This window comes from Aquarana catesbeiana, linkage group LG13 (assembly GCF_042186555.1).
Source record: "Aquarana catesbeiana isolate 2022-GZ linkage group LG13, ASM4218655v1, whole genome shotgun sequence".
NCBI lineage: Eukaryota > Metazoa > Chordata > Amphibia > Anura > Ranidae > Aquarana > Aquarana catesbeiana.
In genome coordinates this window covers 172,683,518-172,696,894 of record NC_133336.1, presented here as the reverse complement: position 1 = coordinate 172,696,894, position 13,377 = coordinate 172,683,518, and the positions used below count along the sequence as shown (strand labels likewise).

General features: G+C 46.2%; 1 long non-coding RNA gene across 1 annotated transcript in view; it reads right to left on the bottom strand.

Annotated features, from left to right (window-relative positions):
• LOC141117638 (uncharacterized) overlaps positions 1-9,338 on the bottom strand; it is a 184,545-nt gene extending 175,207 nt beyond the window's left edge. The window contains exon 1 of the long non-coding RNA XR_012237189.1: positions 9,079-9,338. This is a non-coding gene — a long non-coding RNA (uncharacterized lncRNA). The remainder of the gene's footprint in view (positions 1-9,078) is intronic.
• Between the last annotated feature and the right edge of the window lie 4,039 nt (positions 9,339-13,377).

The window sequence follows — 13,377 nt, the reverse complement described above, 5'->3', positions numbered from 1 at the left end:
ACTGCCCGGTGCGTGTGGGGTCCCATGTCCGGACATTGCCTATGTCCGTGCTTGGGACATCCCTGCCTATTGGAGCCTGTCTGACGGGTTCCTTCTGGCTTGCGCTTCATTGTGAAGCGCAGAAGGTAGGGTTACTGTGTCGGTGGCACGATGATGCGGGATGCGATTCCGCCCCTTGGGGCAGGCTTGCGCTGCGCGTCATCGCACAAGGGACTTCCTAACGGATCGAGGCTGCTATTGGTCAGGCGCCTCGACCTGTCCACTGACCACCAGCTAATCTCGCTTGCACTAAGTGTAATCGATTTCAGCTGGCTATACCTGGGGTATAGTAACACACACCCCAGACTTCTACGGCGATGCCGTGGAGGTAACAAGGCAACACAGTGTATGGGATATCAGGCAGAAGCATGTGAGTAGTACACATATATAAAAATTAAAAAAAACCTTTTATCTGGAAACTATAACATTTTTTACTATTATCTTTACCCACAATTGTCCCACTACTGTCTTTATCCCTACCATTTTTCATTCTTTGAACATCTTATAAGTACCCTCCCTTCTTTGAGCATCCTATAAGTACCCTCCCTTTGTCTTCCGGCATATTTTTGAGGCCTTGGTTTTGCATTTGTTCTGTGGGAATCCAGCCTGGGCCCCCTGGTTGCTTTTATCAGCGATTTGTCCATCTCTGTAAGTATAGTCTCTTTAGCTGTTATGCTGATATTGAATATGATTGGAGGTGCATGTCTGTTTGACTAAAAAGCTCTCTCTTTTCCTGTTCAACTATCATAGATTCAACTGTTATATCAATTTATTGCACTACCAATGCATTATTGTATCTATATTCTAGAATACTCATGATTCTCTATATAAAAATGACATAAGCCTCCGAAGAAGGACTACAAGGTCCGAAACATATCAGGCGTCATTTGCAGTATGTGCTCTTGCTAGCCCAACTTTGTCTACAGGACAGTTGAGTTTCATACTAATGTTTACCTGAGTAAATTTGTTACACACTTTTTTATGTAATTGTATATATTTTTCTCTTGCTATTTGCACCTTTATTGTATGTTTATAATAAAATACTGTTTTTTATTACATTATCTGGTCTGCCTATAAAATCCAGAGGGGTATTACTGTGCTTTACAGCAGTAGGTTTTCCTTTTTTGTCTTGTATTGGATTAGACAGACCAGGAGTTTATACACACACTGCCAATCCCTGCCTTATTAAACCAACTTACTAAATACCTTGGAAGGAATGTCTACTTTCAAAAAGGGGTAATTTGGGGGGTATTTCTACTGTCCTGGCATTTTAGGTCCTCAAGAAAAAGAGATAGGCCACCAGTATATCAGGACTGATCAATTTTCAGATATATACCATAGTTTGCGGACTCAATACCTTTCACACAGACTAAATAATATACACCAGTGGTGGAAGTATAGGGCATAGCTCCCAACTGTCCTTGATTTCGAGGGACTGTACCTGATTTGGAACAATGTCCCTCTGTCCCTCCTCCCTCCTCATTTGTCCCTCATTTTGGTCTGATCTATATAGATGTATAAAAAATGCACTTTTTATCTTTCAAAAAGTGTTTCCCAGTGCCAAATCTTTCATTCAATTTCTAAATTGCTGCATTTGTAAATTCCATAAGCCAATATAAAGGAATAGTAGTGGTAAAAATAAGCACTTGTGGGTTTAATTAATCATTTTTTTTGTATAATTCTACTTTAAGGGGGCGTGGCTAGGGCTGTGTCCTATACCTAGATACTTTTTCTAATAGGTGTCCCTCATTCCCATCTCAAAAAGTTGGGAGGTATGATAGGGGTCGCTGAGGTCGCCATGGTGACTGGGCCCCATGATGCAGGGGGCCCTTGAGGGCCCCCTGTATACCTCGATAGGAGGAGTGGCAAGGGCAGCTGAGACCGAGCTCCCCGATCCTCAGCCGAACTGTAATCGGCACTGTGCAGGAAGCTCGTGTTTACATTCCTGACCCCCTATATGTGTACAATCAGAACTGATTTTTTTTCTTGCTTGTTCATATTAACAGCAAAAAAAATGCTGTTCCTCTGAAAAGCGATCCATGCTCAGATCGCTTTTCAGAGGCATTTGACAGCCGGTAAAGAGGCAACATGTTGCCTCCTGACCGCCTGTTTTAACCCCCTTAAATGCATCATCACTATGCTGCAACTGCATGCAATGCACACAGTTGCGGGGTGGTTGCAGTGCAGCCCCATTCACCTAGGGGTATACTTAAGGGTGCCCTGACTGCAAAAAGATTGAGAAACACTCGCATAGAGGAACCGATCTCTCCATTTTCCTCCTGCAGCCGCTGAATGCCTGCGGGAGGGAGAGGAGGAGAGGCGGGGGAAAGGGAGAAATCGGTTCTTTTATATGCAGCCACCCACTTACGACCGGCCCTGTTCCGCCACCGGGCTCGGGGGAAAGGGCCCTGTCCGGGGGTCAGGGGGGGCCCTTCATGGGTTCTTGCATCGGGGCCCTGAAGGTTCTAGTTATGCCACTGATATACACTGATTTGGGTTATTTTCACCAAAGAAATGTAGCAGAATACATTTTGGGCTAAATTTATGAAGAACAATTACCGTATCTATTTGCAAAATGTTATAACAGAAACAAAAAAAACAAAAAAAAAAGGGGGGGGTTTATATTTAAATACAACCAAAAGAAAGCTCTATTTGTGTGAACAATTTGTGGCCGCACAATTGTCAAAGTGTGACAGCGCTGAAAGGTGAAAGTTGGCCTGGGCAGGAAGGGGGTTAAAATGCCTGATATTGAAGTGGTTAAGTCTGGTCTAGAGTTGATCCAACCATCCATAAGGGGGATGCATCAGCACACCCAAATCCCTAGCCCAAGAGGCAATGTAATCCAAATGGTCTAATAATCAACAGATCAAAGTACTCCAAACATTTTCCCTCAAGTGTATCCCATCAACCTAAACCTCAGGGCAAATATGGCCTCCAAAGCCCATTCACCCACTCTTATCATATTCTTTTTTTTTCATGATTTTTTTACTGAACCCGAGTCTGCCGTCCGTGACCGTTGCTTCTTGTAGGATTGGAAACTGATGATACAGCTCTAGAGTTGTGCCCCAACACTGACTGCCCTGCCTTGTTGCTGCCCCTCGACTGTGACATCATCATGCCACGGAACTTCAAGTGTCTGAGAAGACCCCACCATTAGACAGCCAAAGAGAAGTGTTCACGTCACCCAGGCATTGATGTGGGCAACTGAATGCAGTCCAGAAAAAAAGGTCTGATGGGCCATGTGACCACTGACTTAGGCTTTTTGTTTTTGTTTTTTTATAGGTGGTAGGAGGTGTTGAATTGGCCAAACACTAGTATCGTTTTTTTGTTCTTGGAACATTCATTGTTTTTCTAGTGAAGTCAAATCGGCATTTGTTTTCGACTAGTAAGAATTGGAAGGAAGGATGGAAAAATTTTCTTGAATGAATAAATTAGTATGTGTTTTTTTGTTAAGGGAATTACATTAATTCCAAAATCGAATGCTAAAAGCAAGCAAAATTTTGAAGAACTTTCAACCAACATTTGTCATGTCTCTGTAGACCATGCACTGATGAGTTTTTTTGTATGAGCATTTGTACAAAAATCTATCAATGTATGGCCAGCTTTAGTGTGGCCCAGAGATCATCTTTATGTTCAGTTGGAGAGATTAAAAAAAGAGCAATTTAAACTGTCACAAATTTAAAACCTGAAAAGTGGCCATAGGGTAAGGTCACCTTGCTGGACACTGAAGGCTTAAAAGTGAAATAGCTGACAACAATTAATACTGCATTTTCAAGTATCCTTTTATGGCCTTGAGGATCATTTTTAAGGATTTTAAATGATCACTATGAGTTTTTCAAAGACAAAACCAGTTGAAGTCTTGGTGTACTACTGATGCACACAAGGTGAACTAGCTATAGACCGGCATTTACTGATTTGGTTGTCTAGACACCATAATTGCTAGCTGTCAGTACATTTACTGACAGTACAAAATAAAGTCAACTGTTCGGCTGTCATTGATGCTCATCTATCACCAAACCTCAGGCAGATAGAACAGACCATAATTTAATCCAGTTATGTATTCCTCAAAAAAAACACACAGTAAATGCATTTTAAACACAGCTAGCATAATTATCTGAATCTGTCTTTATCTTGTCTTTCTGGAAGCTCCTGAAGTGCAGGGCTCAGGCTCTAATGTGTTGTTCAGGGCTGCAAGTTTAATATGGTCAGCCAGGCGCTGGCATACAGGCTTCTTTAAAAAAAAGAGCCAAGATGAACTTCAGAAGACTGTTATTGTGGGACACCAAGTCCCAGCATGTTCATTTGCTATGTCCCTATTGACTTGCTGGACAGAATGAAAGATTTTATATTCCTAGGCTCCAAGATCACGGCAGACAGTGACTGTAGCCATGAAACAGATGCTTGCTTCTTGTGAGGAAAGCAATGGCAAACCTAGATAACATTATAAGAAGCAAAGACATAAACCTACCGACAAAGTGCTGTATAGTCAAAGCTATGGTATTTCCAGTAGTAACCTATGGCTGCGAAAGTTGGACCATAAGGAAGGCTGAACGCCGAAGAATTGATGCTTTTGAACTATGGTGTTGGAGAAGACTCTTGAAAGTCCCTTGGACGGCAAGAAGATTAAACCAGTCGATCTTAAAGGGGATCAACCATGAACATTCATTGGAAGGCCAGATCCTGAAACTGAAAATCGAATACTTTGGCCACCTAATGTGAAGAGAGGACTCATTGGAAAAGACCCTAATGCTGGGAACCATAGAAGGGAAGAGGATGACAGAAAACAAGATGGATAGATAGCATCATCGAAACAAAGGGAGGCAGTGGAGGACAGAAAAGCTCCGGAGGCAGTGGAGGACATAAAAGCCTGGCATGTTATGGTCCATGAGGTCACAAACAGTGGACACGATTAAATAACTGAACAACAACAGCATTGACTTTCTAGGTCCTTATTGGATTGGTCAACATTGGAAACTGAGGAAGAGATAAAGGGGTGGTGATGTATATCACCATCTATGCAGGAGAGAAGTTTTCTGGATTTTTCACCTGAAAACTTGTATACCACATGGTTCAAACCATGAATGGAATATCACACACTTTTATGAGTGATCAGTGGGGACATTCGTGGATGCTGCTCTCCTGCATAGTTTGCGCTTCGGTTCCTTTTATTTTATATAATGTTATATTATAGTTCCCTGTTTTTTAATATGCGTGTCTCTGGTACAGGGATTCCCCTTTAACCCTGCGTCTTCCCTCATCCCTCTCCCCTCTTTTTAAAAACATTTTTTGGTTGGGTTTTGCTGGCTGGGCTTCCAGCAAGTTCAGTTCTCTGCTAGGGTGGTTTTAATATATATTTTTTTCCTTTTGAGTATTTCCATGTTGTCTTTTGTCAATTCTTTTTTTGGTTTACCTATATTTGTATTTGTCACTCATTGCTTTTAAATGAGTCTTGCTAAGGTGTTTGTCCAGAGGTAGTCAGAAGCACTAATTGGCACAGATGATGCCGTTTGTGGCAGTGGATATAAAGTCAGGAGCTCCCGACAACCTCTTATGATTAAGCACATAATTGTTTGAAACGAGTCAACAGCTTATCTTTTCTGTGTGCTGTATACTCTGACATTGGAAAAAAAGATTTATTGGATCAAGTCCAGTGGCAGTGTGCGGCCATATCTTCTCTTTCCTCAACTGAGGAAGAGATGCTGTTGAGGGGAGGATTATGGGAGGTGTACTTTCATCATGTATAGGTGGAACCACTCCACAGCTAGGATGAAACTACAGTTCCTAGGTGTCTGGGTAGCCTGAGAGGAAAAGAGGAAGTCTTTGCAAACTGCTTGGGGAGATTTGAGGCACTTGGCACCAGATCTGAGGAGGACGTAGATATACAGGGTAGAGTGCTGGACTCTCAGAGCACTTGCCTACCAACGCTCCCTAATAAACAGCGTTCCAGCAGCACAAAGTGGATTCACTGGTCTCCATTCTGCATCTACAGTAATACAGGGTGGGTTTGCCAAAGCTCAAGGCATTATTCCACAAGGGGCCCCTCCATCACAGACACCTATGGCTGAGGCGCAGGATTGGTGATATGGTTGTCAATTTATTGCAAGCACTGTACAGCAGAAACTGAAACTCCTGCTCCTTTCTGAATCACCTAGCCTATTCAGTCTACCCCCAGCACTACTATATTACTCATACAGAACTGCACCATTAATCCGGAGTTAGCCTTTACCCTCCCCCTGAACTTGTTGTATCTTTACTACTGTTTGAGTTCTTTTGCAAGTTAACTCCACCAGACACCTCCTCTCTAGTTGTTCTCCTAACTGAAAGCAGGCAGAAATCACCAAGTTTCACCAATAGCGCACCACCTTAAGGGCCCCAAAAAAAATAATCCTTTTGGGACTACCCTATTCTGTCTCACAAAAGTTTGCATAGACCTTAACATCCAAATCCATACCCTTCCTCTTGAGGATTTCTTCATTTATTACACAGTAAAGTCCTGCAGGCAGACTTGAACCTAGCCGGGTCACTTCAGCGCAGCTTCCAGGGGTTTATACTATCCTTTGTCAAGCTGCCCTTACTGCACTCCTTGTGATCCTGTTACAGTTTAAGCAGATCGGGGTGTATGGTAAAACCTGGACCCAGGTACCCTTTTTATTTGTTTTTCTTGGCACGCAGCTTTAGTATAGAAGGTCTCTGTATAGCAGGGATATGCAATTAGTCGACCTCCAGCTGTTGCGGAACTACAAGTCCCATGAGGCATAGCAAGACTCTGACAGCCACAAGCATGACACCCAGAGGCAGAGGCATGATGGGACTTGTAGTTTTGCAACAGCTGGAGGTCTGCTAATTGCATATCCCTGCTGTATAGAAACAGGGGTTAGTGCTGGGGTGACCACATTTCTAAACTGCCATTCAGGGAACCCACCCCCCCCCCCCCCCCCCCCCACAAAAAAAAGATGATTTTTGACATTTTTTTTGCAGATTTTTGGGGCAGGGGCGTATGAAAAAAGATTGTGGTGAACAGTGGACATGTCTTAAATTGCGCTAAATATTGGCTTAAAGGGGGTGTAGCGAACAGAGGGTGTAGCCCATCCTACCTATAGCAACCCACACTATCAACACCACACCAAAGTGGCCCATTCTATCGCAACACTCCAAATCAGTCCATCATATCTAAGGCACCCCAAAGTGGACCACCCTAACCACAGCACCCCAAAGAACCCCACACCAGCGGGATGCACAGGGGGAGGCAGTGGGGTGGAGGGGGGGGGCTACAGAGTGGTCAGGGGGGGCGCAGAGTAGTCAGAAGGACAGTGGGATACACAGGAGAACAATGGGATGGACAGGAGGATGGACAGGGGGACTGAGGGATGGACAGGGGGACAGAGGGATGGACAGGGGGACAGAGGGATGGACAGGGGGACAGAGGGATGGACAGGGGGACAGAGGGATGGACAGGGGGACAGAGGGATGGACAGGGGGACAGAGGGATGGACAGGGGGACAGAGGGATGGACAGGGGGACAGAGGGATGGACAGGGGGACTGTGGGATGGACAGGGGGACTGTGGGATGGACAGGGGGACAGTGGGATGGACAGGGGGACAGGGGGATGGACAGAGGGATAGACAGGGGGACTGTGGGATGGAGAGGGGGGCTGTGGGATGGACAGGGGGACAGAGGGATGGACAGGGGGACAGAGGGATGGACAGGGGGACAGAGGGATGGACAGGGGGACAGAGGGATGGACAGGGGGACTGTGGAATGGACAGGGGGACAGTGGGATGGACAGTGGGACAGTGGAATGGACAGGGGGACAGTGGAATGGACAGGGGGACAGTGGAATGGACAGGGGGACAGTGGAATGGACAGGGGGACAGAGGGATGGACAGTGGGATGGACAGGGGGACAGAGGGATGGACAGGGGGACAGAGGGATGGACAGGGGGACAGAGGGATGGACAGGGGGACAGAGGGATGGACGGGGGGACTGTGGGATGGACGGGGGGACTGTGGGATGGACGGGGGGACTGTGGGATGGACGGGGGGACTGTGGAATGGACAGGGGGACAGAGGGATGGACAGGGGGACAGAGGGATGGACAGGGGGACAGAGGGATGGACAGGGGGACAGAGGGATGGACAGGGGGACTGTGGGATGGACAGGGGGACAGAGGGATGGACAGGGGGACAGTGGGATGGACAGGGGGACAGGGGGATGGACAGAGGGATAGACAGGGGGACTGTGGGATGGAGAGGGGGGCTGTGGGATGGACAGGGGGACAGAGGGATGGACAGGGGGACAGAGGGATGGACAGGGGGACAGAGGGATGGACAGGGGGACTGTGGAATGGACAGGGGGACAGTGGGATGGACAGTGGGACAGTGGAATGGACAGGGGGACAGTGGAATGGACAGGGGGACAGTGGAATGGACAGGGGGACAGAGGGATGGACAGGGGGACAGAGGGATGGACAGTGGGATGGACAGGGGGACAGAGGGATGGACAGGGGGACAGAGGGATGGACAGGGGGACAGAGGGATGGACAGGGGGACAGAGGGATGGACGGGGGGACTGTGGGATGGACGGGGGGACTGTGGGATGGACGGGGGGACTGTGGGATGGACGGGGGGACTGTGGGATGGACGGGGGGACTGTGGAATGGACAGGGGGACAGAGGGATGGACAGGGGGACTGTGGGATGGACAGGGGGACAGTGGAATGGACAGGGGGACAGAGGGATGGACAGGGGGACTGTGGGATGAACAGGGGGACAGAGGGATGGACAGGGGGACAGAGGGATGGACAGGGGGACAGAGGGATGGACAGGGGGACTGTGGGATGGACAGAGGGATGGACAGGGGGACAGAGGGATGGACAGGGGGACAAAGGGATGGACAGGGGGACAAAGGGATGGACAGGGGGACAGAGGGATGGACAGGGGGACTGTGGGATGGACAGAGGGATGGACAGGGGGACAGAGGGATGGACAGGGGGACAGAGGGATGGACAGGGGGACAGAGGGATGGGCAGGGGGACACTTACACATAAGGACTTGCCTCTGACTGTCTCCCGGACCTCTTGGTTCTCACTTGTTCCTAGTAGGCTGTTCCCTGAAGCCTGCGCTCTCCCTGTCAGACTCTTCTTCCTCCTCGCTGTCCTGGGACAAGGCGAGCGTCCCCTCCAGGCCTCCTGTCTGCCATGTGACTGAGAAGTGAATCAGCGCGGGGCTGTGCTGTGCTGTAAACTACACTTCCCAGCATGCAGCGCGGCACACGGAGCCCTCCATAGAGATGACTGAGGTGGGGGAGGTGGCTTGTGTAGCTTGTCTGAGCGGAGCGGACATGCTCCCTGTCGGAGCAGAGTGGACCAGCCCAAGCTGAGCCGACCTGGCCCCGGCCCGAGCCAAGCAGATTCGCCCCCGTCCGTGCCGTTTATTAGTGTAGCTGTGTGTCCTTATTTCATTATGGGACACTGTATTGTCCCGGAATGAAGGTGCCCGGGACACGGGACACAAATATGAATTCAGGGACAATCCCGGGCAATCCGGGACACGTGGTTACCCTAGTTAGTGCATCTTTGTTCACAGTTTGTTTGATCACTTTGGTTCTATTATATATACAGTGTCCTACTCACTTGTTTTTTTTTTTGTATATCTTATTTAATATGGGTGTGTCAGAGCGGTAGAGGCGGTATATCAAATAACCTGGGAAATAAACCTCAGAGGGCTTATAGATTTTGTGGCTCCTTTGGGGGTGCGCTACAGAGAAAGGTTAGGTCACCTGGCTATGTTAGAGTCACTGATAGTATTACAAATGTTTTGGCACATGGTGAAAAAGGTTAGGGACTCTGCCCCGATCTCTATCTGCAGCAAACAGAGCGGACTTGGGGTCTAGTTAGATCTCTGATATCTGCATTCACTTAAAGATGAATTCCAGTTTTTACAGTTACATTAGTCCAGCTTGAGTAAGTATTCATGTATCAAACTTGTAGGATCCCCTGGATGCTGGAAACCACTGTAGTAGACACCGCTCCTTATAGTCATTACCACTGGCTCCTGCGTCCCACACCAAAGGGCGTCAATGCTATATATAGAACACAGGAGGTTGGATGCTCAGTATGGGAGCAATTCAGGGAACACTTTCCATTTTCTCAACAAATCCAAAATGTTATCTGATTTGGACGAGGTGGAAATTGTGGAGCCATCACAACATCTCTCCACCTTATCCAATCAGAGAATGCTTTGCATTCAATGAGAAAATGTAAAGTGTTCCCTGAATGGTGCCTGGGCTAAGCAAGAGGCCTACTATGTTCACAACGCAGCAGGGAAGCTGCTTAGCACGGGACCCAGAAGTGAGTGGAGATCACTGAAGTAACAGTGCTTATTACAGTGATTTCCAGCTTTCACGAGAGTCTCTCAGATATGGCTAATATAGCAGGGGCAGCCCATCCATTGTGGGCGCATTGGCACCGCCTCCCTATCCAAGCCGCCGCCCTTCCTATCCTTTCAGGACGTGGAGCCCATTAATTCCTATGGTGGTGGCGGGCGGGGGGAGGTTTTTTGAAGCACTGATTAGAGCCAGAGGCTCTAATAGGCTTCAAAATAGGATGGGCTCAGGGCGCAGAGCATTGTGTCCGTAGCCCACCCAGGTGTGTTGCAACAGCGAATGGATATTCACTGTTGCAACACTGATCATCCTCTTGGTCAATCGGGAAGTGGATCTGATGCCCGTCACCCGATTGGCTGAAAAGACAGGCGATCCTATTGGACGCCTAGGAGAAAATGAGAGGAGCCACACAGAAGACACAGGAGCCCGCTCACCATCTATAGAAGCCTGCCTGTCGGAGTGAGAAGCCTGCTGGGGTAAGTGCAGGGGGGGCTGCTGTGATGCCACCAATGGGGGGAGGAGGGAGAAGCAGTTGCCACTCCTGTAGCCAGGGGCAAGTAATGGTCAAGGCCAGAGGTAAAGGGAGGAATAGTCGCCAGCAAGGGACAACCATTCATATTATCAGAGGCCAGTGTATGGAAGTCTGAAGAAGTACGAGAGCAGACTTTTCACCAGCCGGGGACAGTGAAGAAGTGGGAAAGCTTCAGCAGAGTGCCAAGCCAGGGAACCAGCGGTTAGTGTGGGTGAAGCTTGAGGAGTTTACAGTGGGTTAGCTGTGGAAGAGCTCAGGGATCCAGTGACGTTTGGGATCTTGAAGTCTAGTGAGAGGGAGCTCAGTGAGGGAAGATTTACTGTAGGATACTGTGAGATGTGAGAGAAGATCTATAACGGGTTACTGTGAGTTACGTGTATGGATCTCTATTGATTGTTCAAAGTTCAGTTGCCACAGGAGACAACAGTTCTATAAATACAGTTGCTGCATCTAGCTTAAAGTCCCTCTACCTGTATAGCTATTTGCCTATTCTTTTGTTTCAGAGTCTACTAATTCCTATTGCATCTGCCTTAGGGTGTCCTGGCCTCTCTGTTCTTTTTAAGAGACAAAGGGGTTGATTTACTAAAGGCAAATCATCTTTGCACTACAAGTGCACTTCAAAGTGCAGTCGCTGTATATCTGAGGGGAAGGTCTGAAATGAGGGGAAGCTCTGCTGATTTTATCATCCAATCATGTGCAAGCTAAAATGCTGTTTTTTAAAAGTGCCTTTAATAAATAACCCCCAATAAATCTCTTTTCTTGCATTCCAAAAAGTGACTGGCGCCCATGTTTCAACTTGCAATACACCCACCATGCCTAATAACCCACACTACGAGGAAGGATGTCAGCTCTCCCTGACTCTGGAGGTCAACATTAGACCTCATGCACACTGGACGTTTTTACAGCTGCCGTTTTTGGCTTCAGAAGTTTTTTTTCTACAGTCAATAAACTCTCTAGCATGTTATCCTATGTGTCCATGCACACATAGGCTGTTATGAACTGTTTTTGGCTGTAAAAAAAAACCCAAAACTAGTGGGTTCTGAGAGGCGTTTTTCAGCTGTAAAAAGCTCAAACGTAAAAAAAAAAAAAAAAGTCTATAAATGCAGATAATTGCTCAAAAACGTGGCTCACCAGCGTTTTAATGTTTTTTCATCCATTGGAAAAAAAAACACACTATAAAACGCTAATGTTAAAAACACTATTGCAAAAACTCACTGCAAAGCTACTGGCGTTTTTATAACGTTATTATAATGTCCAGTGTGCATGAGACCTGAGGCCTTAATGAAAGGCAGGCTGAAACTCACCGGGGATCACAAAGATTTCCGAGGTCACAAAAAATATTATCAGGAAGCCAGGACCATTAGTTAACACAGGGATCCCTAAGCATCTGCTTTGGGAACTAACTGTAATTTCATTTGCGTACAGTGTTGTATGACCGCGCAATTGTCATTAAAATGCGTCAGCGCTGAAAGCTGAAAATTGGTCTGGGCAGGAGAGGGAGGGCCCAGTAAGCAAGTGGTTAAATCTCCTTCCCCCTTCTGATGCTCAGTTTAAACATCAGCAAGTTGTCTTCACCATGTCTAGATTAGCAATTTGTGTTACCAAGCAATTGATCAGCTGTACCTAATAAAGTGGCCAGAGTGTGTGTGTGTGTGTGTAATTTTTTTTTTTACTATTATTATTATTGTGCAAATTTATATTTTTAATTTTTTTTTTTTTTTTTTGTGTTATTCTATGAAACAACGCTTTTAAAACATTGAGGCACATTGCTATATTAATTTACAGAAAGCTGATCAATGTTTATGTAAATAAACTTTGAAAAGTAAAGTCTACACTTTCCTTTTCACTTATTTGATGTGATTAATCTAAGAAGAAAACATTATTATATCCCACATGTACATCATGGTACATGTACAGCTATAGAAATAAAGTAGGAAGCTATGTGCTATAATAAGAGAGTGCATGCAAGTCAGTGCAATTTATTTTAGTACTGATGTGAAAATAGATCATGCTAATAGCATGCACAGAGCACTTACAGGATATTTTGTGCAAACTCAGCAAAAGCCTAGAAAATCTTGTCATTTCTATGAAAAAGTGCATTAGCCTGTACATGGCAAACAACAAATAGGAACACCGTGACTAATCCACCAGAAGCCCTGAAATATTTGTCACATAACTCCTCTTTTCTATATGACACCCTGGTATACTGGATTAGCAATTTTTACAGTTTATATTAATATGCATTAATTAATTTGTTTCATTAGTGTATTTTTTTTTTACTAACACTTTGGGGTTTATAAAAATAATTTACTGTGAAAATGTCTGAAGCATTTGCAGAGCCATCACAAACTATCGCCATAATGTGTGTAAAATGCTTATTTCTTAAGAGTATCAGCTCCGTCTAGTGGCCATAATGCAGTCTTT